Genomic DNA, 21,275 nt, shown 5'->3' on the forward strand with positions numbered 1-21,275 from the left:
CTCCATTAAGAAATGGACTGCTCTGGAATAAGGCAGTTTCCAATCTTCTTAGCACAATGCATTTTTAGACAAGCAGCTTAACTTGTACGTTGACCCAGCATAGAAGCATTTCTGATGGGGTGTAACAATTTCAGCACCAGCACAACACTTCAATATATGGAATTGCTTGGGCTCTGCAGGCTGACTAGTATCCCAGGTCTTATCAGCTGTGCCACTCAGATCTTAGCAGCAAGGAGTCAGCATCAAATGGCTATAAGCCACCATCTTATTCCTCACAGTGCCTTGGAGTTATGCTACACTGGGGGAATTGTGGAAAAATTCAAAACATGGCTTATCTTATGGGGAGTGGGTAGGATCTAGGGCAGGTGTTAGCCCTGGTGGGTGGGTTTATTTTTACACATTTCATATATTGTGACTTGTTTTAATTGGTTATAGTTTAGTAATGATTTATAGAAGTGGTTGAGAATGAAATTCTGTTTAATTAGAATTTGCTGAGGGTTATTTTTTATTGTGTACTATTATAGTCCATTGGATTGTTGAATATCACTCTGTTCAATAGAAGTTGCTTATTTTCAAGTCATATTATTTTATTATGACTTATTTGTATTGATCAGATTGTTATAAGCTGTGCAATCTTTGTTGCATACCTCCCGCTTGGAAACTGCCTTGTGTATAGCAATACAGAAAGACAGTAAGTATATAAGTTAAAAGTGAAATGAAAAATGGGTTATGGTGGACAATTACTCGAAGCTGCCAAAAGCTGACAGCAAGGGATACTAGCACCATAGTGAAAACAAAGATGCCATTGATGCCACTTCTCCCTGGGCTTGATGGATTAGTCTTCTTAAAGCATTCAAGGAGATGATTTTATTTGCAGTCACCTTTTTCAAATGATCTTCCTCTCGGAGACCATCAATCTACATTCACATTGGTAGCATGGATATTGCTCACGTTTCTAAATTCTAAATTCATGGCTGCAAAAGATGAAGTGATCTATTTTAGTTACATCTCTGAAAGGACGTCGAGATGCTTCTGCAGAACTGGAGACCAGTTTAAGTACAGAAGGAAGGCCTGACCTTGACCAAGGACACTTTAAAATCCTTTTGCCAACCAGCTAGTTTTCTCCTGTCTCACCTACTTAAATTTTCAAAAAGGCTTTTTATGTACGGAATGTGCTCTGGATCATACTTGTTCCCGAGCAGCCCTGACAGCTTTCAGAGATTGCCGGTGACTCCCAGATGATATGTAATACTAGAAACAGCAGCCTGATGCTAAACATCCCCACCTGTTCTCCATTATCTTCCTTCAAAAGAAAACAATGTTTGGCTAAAGTTACAAACTAATGGAAACCATTTTCACTAAATAGGTACATTTGGTCTTATGTAATTTGGTAGCTCATAAAAGGGAAAAATACATAGAAAATGGCTTCGAACAGAGAGAAGGAAATGAAATGGGGGGAAAAGTTCCTACGGCTGTGATCCTCATCCCACTTACTTGGAAGTAAATCCTATTGAAGTCAATGGGGATATTTCTAAGCACATGTGTTTGGGGCGATGATGAAATAAAATCTGCATTTAATATGCAGGGCATGGATGGAAGAATGTATTGCCAATTTGACATGGTGCACATAAGGTTGAGACTCTGCCCAACTTAGCTTCCCCACCTCCATTCAGCACAAGCTCTTTTGGGATATGTGCTAAGCAGCAGGGGTGTGCACAGACCACAAAATTCAGTTCAGATCCTGATTTGGCACCAGTCACAAAAGAGCTCCCTGTTCTTCCTCCCCCAACCCTGCCATTTTTCTTATATGGCAGCCTTGGGGAGAAAGACTTCCATTCTGGCAGCAGTCTTTTCAATGCCTAATCCTTTGAAGCATCCCAAATTGCTTCACAGACCCCTGCAGGGTGCTTGGAAAAAAGCCTGCTTTGGTTTGGACTAGCCCTGAATCTGTCTGAAGAGTCAAGATTTGTCCAAATCTGATGTGAACCCCTAGTGAACCAACCCAGAAAGGAAGCTGTTATGGCTAATGGAAGAAGGGTATTTTCCCTCACTTCACATGCAATATGTACTTTACATATTTCCTGGACAACCCCCCCCCCTAAGTTTTTACACCTCCTGGATAACAAGGACATACAAGTTGTCCCACACCAAAATTTAGAGCTGCCATTACAACATATCTGGCAACAACAACAACAACAACAACAACAACAACAACAACAACAACGTATTATGTTAATCCATTCAAGCCAACTGTGGAGAACATGCAAGAGAATAGTTTTCAATAGCTCATGGGTTCTATTTTTCCTGTGGATCAAGTCACAGTTTTAGTCTGTGATGTCCTCACCTACCCGGACATAGCCGGTATTTGACCTTTGAAACAGTGTCCAGGCAAAAAATTGCTTAAATGTCCAGGGAAATCTGGACATATGGCTGCCCATGTTGGAAGTGTAGAGTTTGGCGAATTTCATTAAAAATAGCTTAACAATTTTGGGCAAAACTAGAGAGATATCAAAGTAGATCTGATCAAGCTGAGACATTGGAGACTGGCCTGGATTTGAAGCGGTATAAGGCAGGTATTTATATCCAGATTAGGTGACCACTTAGTCACCAAAGAAGAAATGCATCATCCAAAATGAGGGGGACCAAAGGACAAAGATTTGCATAATAATTTGCATATGTTAATTTGTATATATAGATGCAAATGTAGAAATGATTACTATACTTTAAACAGAAATACAATGGTGTTCTGGCAATCCTGTCCATCTGCTTAGTCTGCTGCCAAGTTGATAGGCAACTTCAGTGCCCCTGCTCTCCATTCTTAGGGTTCTTTGTTTGGAAACCAGGCTTGGACTGGAAATCCCTTCAGTGAGAGAAAGAGGTGTCCTCTGTAAAGTTGGACCCATGCCAGCTGTCATCTAGGCTGGAATACAATTGCCACCTATCCATTTCCACAGGTCAAGCAGCAGCTTAGATCTATGATGAGAGCTGTTGCTTCAATAAGGATGCAGCTCACCCTTATATAGGTGGAGGCTCCACCCCCTTCCCTGCTCTCTCTCAGGCCCTGATCTATGCAGGTGTTTCCATGTGATTCCATTTCCTCCTGAGTAGCCTGAGGAGCAGCTAAGGCACTTCGCTGGCAGCTCTGGCATTCCTTCCTAGCTTGTCATCTCCTCTTGCTCCTGCAGCCTGGGGTTGGTTTAAGAGCAGGCAAGGAACCCAAGACCTCCAGACCTGGGAGCATTGGATTATCAGAGTAACTAGCAATGTGGAGCTCTGTGGCAGGGTGCATCTACGCTTGCTTCTCATCTCAGGAGACTTCGGGTTCAGGATCTGAGCATAGCTGAACCTTAAACACCACTTCTTTTTCTTTCATATATATCTAGAATAAGCATATAAAGGAGTGTGAGATCATGAAGTATCATAAAAATATATAATTGTTACTGCTTTATGCTCTATCAGAACTACTCTATGTAACAGGACAGAGCAAGAGATACTTTGTTTTGGAAGATTTAATCATTGACAATTGTCCCCCCCTACACCCCATAGATGTAAGTCACTGCCCATTTTTGTTAATTAAAAGACTCCCAAAGATTCTAAGCCCCCAAATGACAATGCTTGCTTTTGAACTGAACATTTCCAAATCTACCCCTTTCTAGCAAATTAATGCTTCCAGGTTTGAAATATGGTTGGTGTTCTTTACATTTTTAGGGCTGTAAGCTGTTATGCATACGAATGGGCTTTACTTGTATTGCTAGAACTCATTAACTTACCCTATGGAAGCCAATGCAACTGGCTATGCTGGGCCAAACCATGACTCTTTAGCTTTTTCCAGGCCAGTGTTAAGTCAGTTAATAACTTAGTTTTGATTTTGGCAAGGTGAGGTCCTTTTGTTGGTCCACTACAACTTTTCCATTCATTTGTATCATTTCCCTCCCACCAGGATAGGCAATATAAGTGCTGGCCTCACTCTATAGAACAAATTATTTCCCAGAGTTTCTGCAAATATCCAGCAGCTGTGGATAGCCTCATCATTGTTTGGAAGCAAGATTTGAGTCTAATGGATTCTCATGAAAGCCATTGTTTGTTGCTTTTCTTTTGAGCTTTCCCAAAGCTCTTCTTAAACTGTATGCGATATAACAGATAAGGATACTACTGTGCATTCCTCAATGAATGTGTAACCAACGAGCATTTTCAGTGTCTCTGTGTGCATCAAATATGAGGCCAAAGTGAATATATCTGAGAGGAATGTTCTTTACACCAGCTAGATCTAAACAAAGAGATTCTGCATCAGGGAATGAGATATGGGACATGTCTTCACAGTACAGTGAAAAGAGTGATGATATGTCCTATTCTGCAGAGGACTGTCCTCTATTCAAAGGTGCCTTCTTTTTGAAAGACTGCCTGTTCCAAATCTGATTTAAATATAAGGAACCACTAGAGGGAAGAGGATGTAAAACTTTAAGTTTGTCCCTATACATATACATTAGCATGTACAATTTTTCTTCAATTTATCAGCCACCACTCTATGACCACTGATCATACTCAGTTCTTATTGGTTTGTTTTGGGTTCCCCCACTGTATCATGGATGTGGGGTAAGATAATTCTCTCTCACTGCCAGGAACTGGACCTAAGACCTTCTGCATGCAAAGCAGATGTTCTACTACTGAGCTACAGCTCTCTTCCTGTCCCATCCCTTTGCAGCATCTAGCTTGCAAGCTAGTTGATGTAGGGAAGCAGTGAAAGACACTTAGACAAATGATGGACACCTGGCTTGCTAGTTGTTGTTGTTGTTCATTCAGTCGTGTCCGACTCTTCGTGACCCCATGGACCAGAGCACGCCAGGCACGCCTATCTTTCACTGCCTCCCTCAGTTTGACCAAACTCATGTTAGTAGCTTCAACAACACTGTCCAACCATCTCATCCTCTGTCGTCCCCTTCTCCTTGTGCCCTCAATCTTTCCCAACACCAGGGTCTTTTCTAGGGAGTCTTCTCTTCTCATGAGGTGGCCTCATACTGGAGCCTCAGCTTCAGGATCTGTCCTTTCAGTGAGCACTCAGGGCTGATTTCTTTAAGAATGGATAGGTTTGATCTTCTTGCAGTCCATGGGACTCTCAAGAGTCTCCTCCAGCACCATAGTTCAAAAGCATCAATTCTTCAGCGATTGGCCTTCTTTATGGTCCAGCTCTCACTTCCATAAATCACTACTGGGAAGACCATAGCTTTAACTATACGGAGCTTTGTTGGCAAGGTGCTGTCTCTGCTTTTTAAGATGCTGTCTAAGTTTGTCATTGCTTTTCTCCCAAGAAGCACATGTCGTTTAATTTCGTGACTGCTGTCACAATCTGCAGTGATCATGGAACCCAAGAAAGTAAAATCTCTCACTGCCTCCATTTCTTGCTAGTAGTACTGTACATGCTAAAAGTATCTAGGGGTCTTTGTGGACCACAAGCTTAACACAAGTCAACAGCTATTCTAGGCTGCATCAACAGTAAGTGTCCAGTGTAGTGTCCAGATCTAGAGAAGTGATAGTCTCACTCTATTCTGCCTTGGTCAGCCCACACTTGGAATACTGTGACCACAATTTAAAGGTTAAAAGTTGGATGGACATCATTCATGGATACTTTACTTGAGATTCTTGCTTTGCAGGGGGTTGGAAGAGGGGTCCTTTCTAACTATACAGTTATAATGCTTCTATGCTTCTACGCCTTTGTATCATTTGTAGCCTTAGCCTGTGGTTGTGTTAAGGGCATTGAGTTTTGAGGACCTTCCCTGAATATCAAAGAGCAGAGACCTTCAGGTACTTTATCAATGAAGTGAATGTGAGTTCTGCCCCCCTGCCCCCAGAGCAATCAGTGTTTCACTCGCTTTGTTACACATACAAAGTGAGACGGATGTCTTACAATATAACAAATCATTACTAATGAATCGTGATATCTGACACTCAGTGCTGAAGAAGGATTTACAGACGTGCCTCTCAGCAGCAGCCATTTCCTGTATTAGGAAGTCTGACTTTGTAGCAGGCATTCCCGTTCATTCAACTATCCCAAGAGTGTGAAATTTGGAATTAGCAGAGTTTGGAAGGAAGCTATCGGCTGCACTTGTGCCTTGGGCACTGAAAGTGAGAAGTCAATGTGTCTCTGGGGTTTGCGTTCCCTGACAATTTTCAGAACTGGCAAGAGAGTTCATAATCAGTTGCATCAACTTTTATGACCTTTTGCCCCTTTTGTAATGCAGAATTAATAGTCAGCAGAGGAAGGGTTGGAAGGAGACTGGAATTTGGTCACTGGCTTCTCCCCCCATATGGTCAGGATTACATAAAAAAAATAATACACTGAATATCTTCAATTCGCTTCTTACTGAAATTGTTGAAAAACCACGTGGGTTCCAGCTCAACACTTCTGCTGATCCCAGCCATTTAGTCCATGATAATTATCATTTTTATATTCAGTAGATTTTCAGACCATGGGAATAAAGACATTTCCACAAAAACCCATGAATAATATAGATGATGATGATTTAATTTATTACCTGCCTTTCACCCTAAGGTCCCAGGCAGGTTATGACATTAAAACACAACTTTACAACACAATATTAAAAACAGGTTTAAAACAACTTACAGAAATAAGATGGGTTCTAAAAAAATATACACCTCAAGTGTCAAAAGCCAGGACAAAGAGGTGTATTGTTGTTGTCTTGTTGTTTAGTCATGTCCGACTCTTCGTGACCCCATGGACCAGAGCACGCCAGGCACTCCTGTCTTCCACTGCTTCCCGCAGTTTGGTCAGACTCATGTTGGTAGCTTCGAGAACACAGTCTAACCATCTCATCCTCTGTCATCCCCTTCTTCTTGTGCCCTCAATCTTTCCCAACATCAGGGTCTTTTCCAGGGAGTCTTCTCTTCTCATGAGGTGGCCAAAGTATTGGAGCCTCAGCTTCAGGATCTGTCCTTCCAGTGAACACTCAGGGCTGATTTCCTTAAGAATGGATAGGTGTATTAGATGTATGTTATAGTGTACAATATCACAGATGTACAGCCTAGTCCCTTTCTATTAACAGATAATTTTATTGAGCATCTACAGTTGGTGTAGATACTGCAGTACAGTGTGGTCATTTATAGAATGTGCAATGCTGCATATAGCACGAAAAAGCACAATTTGACTGAGCTGGTGCTTCAGAGGAAAGGATATTAGGTTGGATCTTCTGAAAAGCTCCTCTAGAGTGTTGAGAAATCATCCAAAACAGATACCGGTAGTTATGAGGGGCTTCAGGGCAAGGGGAAATTGGTAAAAATTCCTGCCTCTCCATACACGTCCACTCATAGGAGCCTCTGCAGGTGGCAGGATTCACAGTAAGCATTTTAAAATTGTCCTATTCAATGATAAAAGGAGTAGAAATGGGGAAGCCCTGGTTGCGGACTAAACAGGATATTTAAAAGGCCTAACAACCTTCTTTCCTCATGGTATACTACTGCTTGCTTTTGTGATGTTAAAACTCAGCTGGGGTCTCTCTCTTGCTGCAAAGTGTGTTTAGCCCTGCACTTTGGATCTAGGGATCCAGCCAAATCTTTTATTAATTACCTTACACAGGTGACCTATATACACTTTCTCCTCACAAGAGATTGTTGTAAGAAATGGAGGGAGAAATATGGTTCACTCTGCATTTAAAAGCGCGTGACCAAATTCACAGGTCCTGGACTTGTACGTGGATCAGAAGCCAGCTGTGTATTACTTTCTGAATTTTACAGGGCATTTTTAGTTCAAGGAAATGCACATAAAATGCTAGGGTTTTTACCCAACTAAGTCCAGTCCAAGTAAGCCAACCGAAACGAATAAACCTAAGTAAGTCATTAATTTCACTGGGTCTGTTCTGAGTATTACCAGTATTGGATACAATGCATACATTTTACAGAAAAAAATCATACAGTGAAATATATTTTATGGGCAAACACACTGAAAAGCATACAAAAATACATATTTAAGGAAAGAATGCAAAAATTAGGGAAAGGCAAGTAAAATTTAAGGTGGTGCCGTGGGTTTTTTTTTTTTTTTACAATCTGAAAAAGAAGTAGATGGAATGGACTTATGGAGCTACATAAAACAGGCACAGAATGGAAAGAGGCTCATCTCGCCTTCTCTGATCTGTTGTTTCCTTGGGGATTCATAAAGCAGCACATTTGAATGAAATTGCATCACAATAACCCTTCCTTGGTTTTGAAAAATGCAGCAAGTTGAGTTCTTTCAGGCAGCGTTGTCTGAGGGGTGGTAAATAAGCACAAAAGGATGAATGGACAATTGGGCCACCCAGCGGACAATAAGAGTGACCAGTGTGAAAACAAAAAACAACAACGGATATTTATTCTACAAAGGAACAACCCTTGGTCTGATGTTGTGCCAAACCCAGAGGATTTTGTGCTTTTTAAAGAAGAAATGACTGAACGTTGACTGGTTTCAAAGACATCCAAGAGGGAAGATGAGGTTCCCAAACAGAACTTTCAAGGAATATTGTTTTGAGAAAGCCAGAATGCTGAAGCAGATCAAAAGGCTATTGTAAAAGAGCAGAAGCTGAAGTGTACTGAAGAAAGAGCCACTGCAGTCAAGATGAGAATGCGACATCAGACAGTATTTCCACATTTCAATTCATTGAATGTATTTGAAACACCCTGGCGCCTAAGGACAGGCAGTAATACTTAAAGCAACCCAGTAAAATTTTGCACATAAAAACACTAATTAAAAAAACCAAGACAATATCTAATAAAACCATGGCAATTGAAATGCAAAAATAATTATTATAATTTGCATTATTTACATAAAATTAAAACGACCTGCTTTTAATTATTGCATTTATATCCCAGTGTGGACTACCTTGGGCAAAGAATGGCTGTAGCTCAGCAGCAGAGCACATGTTCTGCAGGCAGAATGTCCCCAGCCTCTGCAATTGCAGCTTTGAAAAACTCATTTCTGAAACCCTAGATAAGCCACTTCTAATAAAGAAACTGAGGTAGATAGACCAGTATTCTAACTTGTACAGAGGTAAAATATATATTTATTGCTCCATTCACTTCTGTCTCTGGCCCTGTTATGTATTGGTTTAGTATGCATACATGAGTTTCACTGCTAGTTCTGTAACTACCCAGAGCTGATTACACGAAGAGCTGAAATCATATAGACACTGCACCCACGACTTAACAGGCCCCATCCAGCACTGCCCCCTGGTATGTTGCTCAGAAGGGAATGTGGCCCTTGGGGTGAAAAAGGTTTCCTATCCCTGGTCTAGTGTCCAACTCTCAGACATGAAGCACAGTGGACAACCATGTGCCAGTCACCATCTCCCAGCCTAGCAGGGCTGCAATAGGAATCAATGGGTAGAATTGTGTGGTATGCTGCACTGAGCACCGATAAACATATGTGTGTCGGTTTTTCTGCTCTTTAATTTTAGAGTTCCACTTATCTAGCTGTGATTTCTCCAAACTACATTCTCATGTTCCCGTTCCACCTTCATTACCTTGCCAAAAAGCTTCACCACCAGACTTGATTATGTGACAACAATCTCCCATGTGTACAACTAGCCTGGAATGCATTTTGTGAGTTCCTCTTGTTGAGAAGCAGGGACAAAGGCCGTTGTGGTTTCATTTAGATTTCTGTTTCTTCCATCTATCTATGCCTAGCTAAATAAAGGTGTCTGAGGAAAGATTTTGTAGTGTTGAAAAGTGAAATGCAGCGCTGCAAACTACAGAGTGGAAGAGCATAAGCAGTGCCAGTATGGTGTAACATCAACATTGTGATCTTGCTATTCTTCGTTTTGCTGTAGAAGATTGTTGAGCTTCACCTCTTCATTAAAAGGGTTTAGGGGGGCTAGGGAACCTCAGGCCAGGGGTTGAGTGTGGCCCACTAAGTCTTTCTAGCTGCCCTTCGGAAATCTCATACCCCTCAACCTCCCTGATTTGAGTGGGACATCCCAGAATTACAGAAGCCACCTGGCTTCTGATTGGATCCCAGATTGTCCTATTTTTGGTCCGCTGTTCTGTCACAAGTCAGCTGGCTCGCACCAGAGCGCCGGACCAAACAATGCTCATTTCTTTGTCTCACACTTTTGTGTGAATCAGCTGGCTCACACCAGAGCATTGGACCAAAAGATGGTTGTTTTTTGGTCTTGTGTGCTCCTACAAGAGCTAAGGAACACAAAAAAACGAGCATCCCAATTTTGATCAGTGGGATGTTGGAGGGCATGGAATCTCCCCAGGCCACACCTCTCATTGGTGCTGGTTTGCACCCAAAGGGTGTTTGCCTGACTGGAATATGCCCTTTGCTTGTCTGGATGGAGGATGGAGATGGGCGTGTGCATGCATGTATGATACTACCTACTGCACAAAAGAAAAATCCACATTTGCTGTTCCACCTGCTCTTGCCTCTGGTCCCACCCACCACTACCATGCAACCCTGTGATGTTGTCTAGAGAGAAATCTGGGCCCCAGGCTGAAAAAGATTTCACATTATAGAACCTTTGAGCTGTCCAAGGTCTTTTAGGCAATCTTGTCCAAGTGTCCAGTAGAGGCTAGCCCATGTGGGGAAATGGGGCACTGCCCTCCCAACTTCAGCTTGCCCTCGGCCAGTCCTTACTTTCCTGCCTTCCTACAATCAGTCAAGGTGTGTGTGGGGGTGTGTGGCCATGCCTACCAGCTTCCTTCCCTAAGTCTCAGTGTTGCTCCTTGTAGAATTCAGCAGGGTGGATGGTGGAAAAAACTGAATTTGTGTTGCTCTCCTTGCCCTCCACCCCACCAGTCTCAATGGGTGCCAGCCACCACTGCAGCAGTCTGCTCATTGCAGGAAATGCTGAACTAAAGCATCCCCAGCAGACTGTGGTCTTGCCTCTGCTTGAGAGCCTTGTGCAATGGCGAGCCCATCGCCCCTTTAGGTAATAGGTTCCATCCTCTCTTATTGTCAAGCCATTTCTCCTAACATTCAGCTGAAATCTACCTTTGTGTAACGTTAAGAGCAAAGGAAGAGCCTGCTTGATGAGGCCAGTGGCCCATCTTGTCCAGCATTCTGTACTCATAGTGGCTACCCAGGGCAGATGTACACATGGGGGATGGACTTATAGATATGCCATAAATTAAATCATTATAACAAAAGAAAAAAAAAACCTATGTAAAACTGCATCGAAAAGTTTTCTGCTCTACATCACCATCTGCTGTTTCATGTTTATAAAGCATTTAAAATGCTGGGTTTTTTTTTACTAATGAGAAGCCTGCAAGCAGGACCTGAGCTCAACAGCAAACATTGAGTATTACCCTCTGGGGGTAAATGAGGACAGGTCTTTGTGCTATCATATCCTTTCTCTAGCTTCTCCTTTCCAGGCTAAGAACACCCTGTTCCTTTTAAAACAAAAAACAACAAAAAACTTATAGGATTTGTTTTCAATTCTGCTATCCTCCTCATCGCCATTTTCAGGATCCATTCCACATTGCTATATCCTTTTTAAAGTGAGGCACTCAGAACTGGACAAAGTAACCAAATAACAAATTATGTCAAACATAGAATCGTAGAATTGTAGAGTTGGAACGGACAGCAAGGGCCAATGCTCTGCAAAGCAGGAATCTCATGCTCTACCAACTGAGCTGTCCCAGCTTTCATTATAAGGACAAATGGATGGGGGTACTCAGGGCTTGAGCCCCATTGAGAGCATCCTGCCTAAGTATTCTGCAAAACCTGGAACTGACGCTGACTTGATGGTTTGACCTGATATTTGGGGGCTGAGTTCTACTGCTCCGTGACTATGCTAGTTGCCCAATGCTAGTTGCTGGGGAACAACACCAGGGCTACTGACTTTGAGCCCTGCTTATGGGTTCCCCAGAGGCATCTGGCTGACACTGTGGGGAACAGAATGCTGAACTAGGTAGGCCTTTGGTTTGATCCAGCAGAGCTGTCCTTTCCTTCTTATATCCTCCCAAAGCAGCATGCTGACTGTTCAAAATGCCAGATCTAACTCTAGGCCAGATGATAAATAACCACTCAGAGATTAAACTAAAAAGCTAACTAGCAGATGGGGGTGGGTGGGTGGGAGAGGAAAAAAGCAGAGATGAAAGACCAGCAAGATTATTAAAACAAACAAAACCTGGATGGGGAACAAAGTGCACAGACAAGCTTCATCTTTCAGTGACTCTTTGGTGAAGCACTCAGACATGACATAAAATTAAGTGATAAAGTCTTCTTGTCACAGTGGGTATTAAACCCCCCCCCCCCCCCATGACTTCTAGAGCATTATGTTACTGTCGGTGGTAGTAACTGATGCTTCTAACAACATGCGTTGTACAGACATACTCTGAAAACGCACCCCCAAAATTGTGATCAGCTCTGCAGAATCTAAGGGACACATAATTTCGCTCCTGTTTGCTTTTTCTTGTTTTTTCTCCTGGTCAGGAATTACCTCCTGGGAGGATTTATTTAGGCAACCCACTGCAAGAGGATCCCTCTCTTGATTGTTGTCCTGATTATCCTTTGGAAATAAGTTATAGTAATAGACATGGACATTCAAGTAATTATCACATACCGCTAATAAGAGTTAGACAAACCACAGTGGTTTCCAGTCAGTTCTTTTGTGGCTCAGTAACCATGTTATTTCCCTGTACAAAAACCAGGAAATAGCTGCACTTTATCAGAAGCAATGTGGTCTTGTGAGAGAAATAAATGTCCACCACAGGCAAAACTGAGATCATCAGACTCATTTTCACTTGGTACTTTGTCAACATGTCACCTCCAGTCTCCAGAAACCATTAAGCACACTACCTACTTTTTCCTATAATAAGAGGCAAATTCATTATTAATTTATACAGTGGTACCTCTACTTACGAACACGATCCGTTTGCACCCCGAAAAGTCCGTAAGTAGAGTGCCGCTACTGCATGTGCACAAAGCGCGATAGAGTGCTTCTGCACATGTGCGAAGCGCATGGCGAAACCCGGAAGTATACACTTCCAGGTTTGCGGCATTCACAACCCGAAAATCCACAACATGAAGCGAACGCAACCAGAGGTATGACTGTATTCCTTTAAGAAAACTGATTAATAAGCTGCCAGGCCCTCCAAGTGTCCCTATTTTCCAGAGACGTCCCTGATTTAGAGAAACCATCCCGGTTTCTGATTTGATCCCTGAATGTCCCACTTTCCCTTAGGATATCCCTATTTTCAATGGAGAAATGTTGGAGGGTATGGAGTTATCTGACCCCCGAGGTGTCTGAAGGCAATCCTGTATATTGTTTTATTATGTTTTCATATATGTTGGAAGCTTTTCAAAGTGGCTGGGGCAACCCAGTAAGATGTGTGGGGGTATAAATAGCAAAATTATTATTATGGAATGGGACGTCCCTATTTTTATCTGAGAAATGTTGGAGGGTATGAGCTGCGACTAACACAATGCTATTTACACTCTACTAAAGAGAGGCAAAAATAAAAAAGGATAGGCTTTGGAATACAAACTAACTGTGACTCCTGGAGCCTGCCAAAGGTTTTCCGTTTGAACCACGTGAACATTTGTTCAGTCGTTCAGTCGTGTCCGACTCTTCGTGACCCCATGGACCAGAGCACGCCAGGCACGCCTATCCTTCACTGCCTCTCGCAGTTTGGCCAAACTCATGTTAGTAGCTTCGAGAACACTGTCCAACCATCTCATCCTCTGTCGTCCCCTTCTCCTTGTGCCCTCCATCTTCCCCAACATCAGGGTCTTTTCTAGGGAGTCTTCTCTTCTCATGAGGTGGCCAAAGTACTGGAGCCTCAACTTCAGGATCTGTAATTCTAGTGAGCACTCAGGGCTGATTTCTTTCAGAATGGAGAGGTTTGATCTTCTTGTAGTCCATGGGAACATAGCAGTACAGTAGTCATCCTTGGAGGCTTTTTGAGCTTGAATTCCGCCAGTTGAATTATGCAATTAAAGCACATTCACACACACACACACACACACTTATATAATTCTGCTTCATGGAGAAAGACCTTGCAACCACCACTGTCCATCCTGCTTCTTCTGGCTTCTACATATTCTCCTGATCAACAGTACAATCTTATACACAGGAGAGGTGATGTGTCCTACTTTACAGGAGCAATCCTTGATTTTAGGAACAGTCCTCTCTTTGAAGAAGTTTTCTGCTTGAAGGCCTGCCCAATTCTGGTCCAGCTGGAAGACAAAGAACCATAAGGCCTCAAGATCAGGAGTGGTGGTGTGGATCTGCAGCAATATCGGGGGCATTGTTTCCACTTACCAGGAGGGGGAGAGGTGAGGCAGCAATGAAGTTATGGCTGTACAGGCACACCAGCAGAGCCAATATATCACTTCCATTGGTACACCCATATACCCTGACCTGGTTCTCAGCCTGCTCCTCCCTCCAGTAAACAACAGTGAGGCTATTGTTACAGCTCCACCCCACTGGGTGAGCCCTCTGTGACTGAAGCTGTCCAGACTGAGAGGGGAACTTGGTCATGTTGACACTACCTTCTCCACTATGTTGAGATGCACTGACCACTGGCCATTGCAACTATGATGTGGTGGATTGAGCAGAAGAGAAGGCAAGAGGCAGGGGGCATCAAATTTTGGCCTCACACAGGGCGCCGCTGAAATTTTGAAACACCAAAGTCTGCCCCTGTGGGGACAACTTGTAATCTAATCCATGAGGAAGCCTTTACACAACTCACATGATTCTGACTTTCTGGCTGGATTATGGCGAATGGGTGGGTGGGGAGCTCTGTGACCCTGAATTCACTGTTCTTGCAAATATGCTTTCTTTCACTGCAAGCTCTTTATAGTTGAAGTATGTCGCAAACACTCCTCATGTACAAGCAAGGGAGACAAGACTCCAACATCTGATTGTTTTAAAATACAGATATGAAGTAAAAGCTTTCCAGGGAGTCTATGGGGAGTTTTTCTCTCATTCTGTGCCATGGCATGTACTTTTTGGATCATTCCTCGAGGAATATTGTGTGCCAGCCAAGTCATGAAGAGACCTAGACATGAAATGAAGAAGGGGCCTCTAGCAGTAGCATCTTAAGTTGTGCTTGTAATATCAAGGGTTTTGAATGAGCCATAAGGATACCCAGGGGAAATTATAAAGTCATAAGGCAAAGCCAGAAGTCCTGGATGCAAGCAGCAGCCAGTCGGTGGTAAAATGAACCAATCTATTTTCCATTTCCAAATACTAGCAAGAACAACAGTTGGATTTGTTGGAAAAGATCTCCGTGAAGCTCAAAAGCTTATGTGTTCCCACTAGAAGAACTTGTAACCCACCACTCTTAGAGAGCTGGTTTCCTAACACATCACCCTCACAAATATTTCTCTTTCCACCTGGTGCCTTTATCTTTCCATAGATATTTTCAGAAGGTTTATGTCAAGTGACCTTAGTGGGGAAAGTCTGCCACAGGGAATATTCTTGCCATGTCAAGAACAGGCCTGCCATCTTTCTGATCTTTCAAATTCTGACTACACAGCAGTGGAAGGAAACCTCTTTCCACCTGAGGGCCATGTACCCTTCTGGGTAACCTTCTGGGGTCCACATGACAGTGGTGGGCAAGGGCAAAAAATGGGTGGAGAAATAAATGTGAATTTTACCCTTGTACAGAAGGCTGGTTTTTATCCACACTTAACATCCTGTCTCTGTGCTCCATTCAGGCAATCAAGTGATGTGATCAGATTTCATCCAGCTAGGCAGAAACATTCAAGGAAGGTGCAAGACAGTGTAGCATGGCCCTTCTTATGGTCTTATCTGGTTGCATGGCATACTGCTCAACTTTCCTAGGAAAACCAGGACATCCTCTCTCTTTTTCACATGAGAGCATGGCACCAGAGGACAATTTCTGTTCTTATCCTGAAGCAAAGTTCTTAACCTGAAGCGTTATTTCTGGGTTAGCAGAGTATGTAACCCGAAGCGTATGTAACCTGAGGTAGCACTGTAATAATACCACAACACATCCACAATTAAAAGATCCGTCCGAATCTCTGGACTTCCCACCTTCCCCTCCATGGTTTCTGTTGCTAAACCTTTTCTACTGCATCTTTTTTCAATAATCCATACTCCTTTACCTGCATATTCATATCTCTCATTACAGTACAAGTGTTATTGCAATACTGCTAGTGCTTTCAACTGCTCACAGTGGTCTCCAAGATAAATTATATTCCCCCCCCCCATTTCTTATTAAAGTTTTGGTCTTCCTTGTTCCTGGGCTTTCCGGTCAGTTTTGCCATTTCAGCATAGTCCAACAATTTAATTTGCCATTCTTCTCTGGGAGGGACTTTATCTTCCTTCCATCTCAGGGGCAGGGGCGGAGGAAGGGGGTGTGGTGGGTGTGGGTCGCCCCAGGTGTCAACACAGAGGGGGGAGACAAAATGCTGGGCGGCACTCACCGCGGAGCCTGCAGTGTACCCGAGCCACACGTCTCTCCTGGAACAGACACGGTGCCTTGGGCGTGCGCAGGTTCCCCGCTGCCCAAACGGTCTGCCCGCTGCCCCCCCAGCTGTAAGGTGGCTGAGTGGGAGGAAGCAGGCAGACTTCTCGGAGGCCCCATGGTGCGCCCTGCCCCTATGGCACCCGAGCATCTATGGCACCCAGGCACCCGAGCATCTTCCTCCATGGCTGCTCAGGCCCCCCCCCCCAATCTCACCCAGGTCATGTGGCTCACATGGGAGCACAGTCCCGGAAGACAGTGCCCTGGTTTGTCACCTCACTGACACCTGTGTTGAAAGGTATGGCATGGGTGTCTTGTTTGTGTGGAGCGCCTACCTAGGAGCAGGTGGGTGCTCATGTGTTGGCATTTCTCAGCAGACAAGCACACTCCACTGGCAGAAAGAAGTTTCTATATTGGGGACAGGGCTGAAAGTTCTGTCTTGCTCCAGCAAGACATGTGAGTAATACAGGAATAAAGAGCACAACAAACACAAAAACAAAAGCAACAGGATGGTGCTAAATATTCGATAGGATTAAGTTTATATAATCACAGAGAGCCCTTTCCCAATATGGCCACACAACTTGCAGTGCAATCCTAGTAAGAAGAAAATCCTCTTGATTTCAGTGGGGCTTTCTCCTTGGTACATTTCCAGCCATAAAGTTAGTTGTGTGAACCCAGCAGACAATAACAGGGCAGCACTTGCTAATTTATGGTTATTGGGGGGTGGACAGACGGACAGGCTTTTTCATGATTTATAGCTTTTGATGGCTGAGCTCTTGTATATGGACTGGTTTCTTTTGCTGCATGAGAATATCAAGATGCTTCATGAGAAATTAATATATTCCCAGTAGTTTGAGACACCACCAAAGAACAGCTGGTTCTCTTAAATCCAGCATCTACAGGCAGATTGTTGGAATATAGATCAAACTCCACCCTGTTAAGAGAGGGGTCATAAAGTGACACAAACCAATGAAATCTGTAATGGAAAGTTAAGGCTCCCTCCCTGATAGTTTTCTTTCATTCACACACACTTTTTAAAAAATCTATCCATCTAGTTGTTTCAGCTTCTTGAGTTAATGACAAGGCCTTGCCAACAACTCAAGAAGCTATGGTGATTAGACTATCTTTTAAAAACACTCTATTTTTAATATTTTTTTAAAAAATGAATCTTCTGAGTGTCTCTTACACTCTCCTCATAGTGTTTCCTGTTCTCTTCAAATTAAGAAGCACCCTGCTGGGATTCTCACAAGCCCACTGGTTCTCGTTGCCAAATTTTCTAGATCAAAGACACTGTAATAAATTCAGATAAGTGTTTCAGCTTTATAATGTTTTGCCAAAATGGGGCTCGTTGGTAGAGGAGAAGATTTATGTGAGAATATTAGGAGGAATTTCCATGTACAGAAACCGAAGAGGGTAAAACGCGGGAACTTAACTTATTAATAACATTTTCTATGCAACCTTAATAGCTTTTGAGTACTTATCTATGAATACAAAGCTTTTGTGGTTTGTCATTTGTTTCTAAATGTGGATCAGGGCCAGCTAGGATCAACCATGTCAAATACAAAAAAGGGAAATGTGCTTAATTATGGTCTTTTAAATGATAGGCATGCTGTATAATGGGAGCTCTGTTAATTTATCCAGATATTAAAGATTTGTGGAAAAACTGTAAGTTGGCTTCTTGCTAACTTCCTGCTGGCAAATAAATAGTAAATGTCACATTCCATGCGTGCGGACATTGCCATAAAATAGTTTAGTCACCAGTTAACACTCTGCTCTGTATTGCTTTGTCTAAATACCCAGGTATTGTTATCTTAGTCTTCTGTCTGAAAATGATTGTGAATAGATGAGGCTAAATGATCTGAAGCTGAATGAAGACACAAATGAAGCGGATGGGAAATTCTAAAGCCTGTGAATGTATTGTTATGCTTGCACAGTGTGGGGTGCTCAGGGGCGGAGGAAGGGGGTGTGGTGGGAGCGGGTTGCCCCGGGTGTCACCACTGGGGGTGTGTGTGACAAAATGTCCGGCGTCACTCATAGTGGGGCCTGCAGCACGCCCGAGCCACATGTCTCTCCTCGGAGCATGGCTTCGGTGCCCGCAGACTCCGCTCTGCCCCAAATGGTCTGCCCGCTGCCTCCCTCCCAGCTGTAGGGTAGTTGAGTGGGAGGAGGCAGGCAGACTCCTCGGAGGCCCCATGGAGTGTCCTGCCCCAGCTCGCCCCACCCTGTGGGTGGCTGGCCCCACCCCTGGACGCATGCCACCCCAGGCGCCCAACTGGAGGTGCTCCCTCTGTCACAGCAGGTTCAAATCCTGAGGTTCTCCTGGGTCCTACTTTGCTCCTGGAAAGCTAGGCAGCATAAGGGGCCAGGAGTCTTTAGGATAAAATTATTGCTGGAAGGCAAATGCTCTACAAGCTGAACAAAGGCTGAAAATTATTAAGTTCGCAGATGATACTACCATAATGGGCCTAATTGCAAGCGGAGATGAAACAGCGTACGGGGGGGGGGGGGGAGGTTCAAAAAGTATCTACATGGTGCTTAGAGAATAACTTACACCTAAATATTAGTAAGACAAAGGAGATGGTGTTGGACTTTCAGAGGAAGAGAGGAACCTGCCCTGTTGTATACCGGGGGGGGGGGGCTGTGTGGAGAGAGTCTCCTCCTTTAAATTCCTGGGAGTTTACCTTAGTGAGGACCTCACTTGGAAAATCATCATAACTCAGGTGGTCAGAAAGGCCCAACATTTCCTCAGGGTGTTGTGAAAGAATAATGTTAAACAATAACTGATGAACTCCTTTTACCGGTTGTGACGGATTCGCCCTAGGGTGGAGGAGGTATGACATCCCAGTGCAGAAAGAGTTGAGCCACCTTCGTCTTGACAGACAGTTCATCCTTTGGGGGTGGGGCGATCCCCAGTTTAAAAGGAGGGAACGGCCATTTTGGCCGTTGAGAAGAGGGAGGGTGTGTGTGGAGACAGGGAAGAAAAGGGGTGTGGGGCCAGGATAGTGGTGGTTAGGCTAGGATAGGATGAAGATCAGCCGGCTATACTGAAAGAGTTTATACTTTAGATGTAACTAAGTGTCCTTTCATATTGTATCACAGTGTGGTATGCTGGCCTGACAGCCATGGACAGAAAGTCTCTACAGAGGGTGGTGGTATCATGATACCATGGGCTGTCCCTTGAGTCCGCTAGATGACATCGCAAGGGATCCTTGCCTTAGGAGAGCAAGAAAAATTCTCAGGGATGACTCACACCCCGGCCATCACCTCTTTAATCTTCTACCCTCAGGCAGGAGATATAGAAGTATAATCAGCCGTACCAACAGGCTAAAAAATAGCTTCTATCAGTGGGCTGTTAGGCTGTTGAACGAAAAATAACATAGTGAAATTGACTTGTGTGGTGTTTGATAAGATATTGAGTGTTTTGGGGGGAGGGAGGGAGGCTTGTTTAATTTCATTGTACACTGGTTGTACAATGACAATAAAGGTACTATTATTAAAATTCACAGACACTTTCCTTGGCGTAATCCTGGTTGAATGCATTAGGACTTGCTTCTGAGGACTACATAGCCTACAGTATAAGGCTTCATATTTGCTAGGAAAGTGTGGCATATCATTCTAAAGTCCCTTGTCACCACAACTAAGTTTCAGTGGGACCTGTACAATTAACTTTCTCTGTTCCTGCCTTTCGGGCCAAAATAGTGGGAATCACTTTATTCCTGCTGTGTATTACACGTGCATCCCATGCCTTCACGCATACAAAGAAATCTGTCCAAATGTACTGTACATACTGGTGGTGTTTTATCTTTAAAGTATAAGGAATATGAAATGACCAATACAACTTACATTTGCAACACCTGTCCACGTATGTAACCAGGAATGATTTCCCCCCCTTATATATCTTTTCCTCTGAAATCCACTTGACACTTTCTGTTTACCCTCCATGTACAAATTATCAAAGCAAGCCATGAGATTTGAGTTTGAATCAAATAGTTAGAAACGTGTGAAATTTGCACTATTTATTCCATTTTAAGAGCATGGGGTGTGTGTGTGTGGGGGGGGGTGTTTTTAAGGACAGGACTCTGAATTCCCTGCTGCCATGTTCTAGTTTATATGGATTTATTAACTGATGAATAATTTTGAGAGCAAATGAGTCTTGCCACTTTACAAGATGCAGTGGCGTAGCTAGCCTCTGTGCTGCTGGGGGCGGCGGCAGCGCAGAGGCACCCCCCTGGGGGAGGGGCACGACGCGTGCGTCGTGACGTCATCGTGACGTCACGACGCACGTGTATGCAGAAAGGGGGAATTCCCCCCTTTCCGAGGCTTTTTTTCGGCGGGGGGGGGTGGCCAGCGAGGAGGGAGTGACAAGCGTGACACACCCCCTCGCTGGTCGACCCCCCCCCCAAAAAAAAGCGGCGGAAAGGGGAAAAAGAGAAGCAGAACAGACGCTTGAATGCGCCTGCTCTGCTTCCTTTCCCCGCCCCCCCCGCGGTTTTTTTCGGCGGGGGGGTGGCCAGCGAGGAGGGAGTGGCAAGCGTGACACACCCCCTCGCTGGTCGACCCCCCCCGCCGAAAAAAAGCGGCGGAAAGGGGAAAAAGAGAAGCAGAACAGGCACTTGAGTGCGCCTGCTCTGCTTCCTTTCTCCCAGGGTGACGGGAGTGGCGGGAGGGGCTGCCGCTTGTTACCCCCACCCGCCGCTTGACACCCTGTCACTGGGGGCGTACCGCCCCCACCGCCCCTCCCCAGCGACGCCCCTGACAAGATGCTTTCAGCCCAAGATGTCTGCCTTCCCTTCCATTTGTTGGAGAAACACAAAGGGACACCAAAAATCTTTGTGGGTACATATTTTCAGTAA

General features: G+C 44.0%; 1 protein-coding gene across 1 annotated transcript in view; it reads left to right on the forward strand.

The window, feature by feature from the left end:
• The window catches only part of DKK2 (dickkopf WNT signaling pathway inhibitor 2), a 57,126-nt gene that overhangs the window by 27,459 nt on the left and 8,392 nt on the right, over positions 1-21,275 (forward strand). The window lies entirely within an intron of this gene.

Source organism: Lacerta agilis, chromosome 9, assembly GCF_009819535.1.
Source record: "Lacerta agilis isolate rLacAgi1 chromosome 9, rLacAgi1.pri, whole genome shotgun sequence".
Taxonomy (NCBI): Eukaryota; Metazoa; Chordata; class Lepidosauria; order Squamata; family Lacertidae; genus Lacerta; species Lacerta agilis.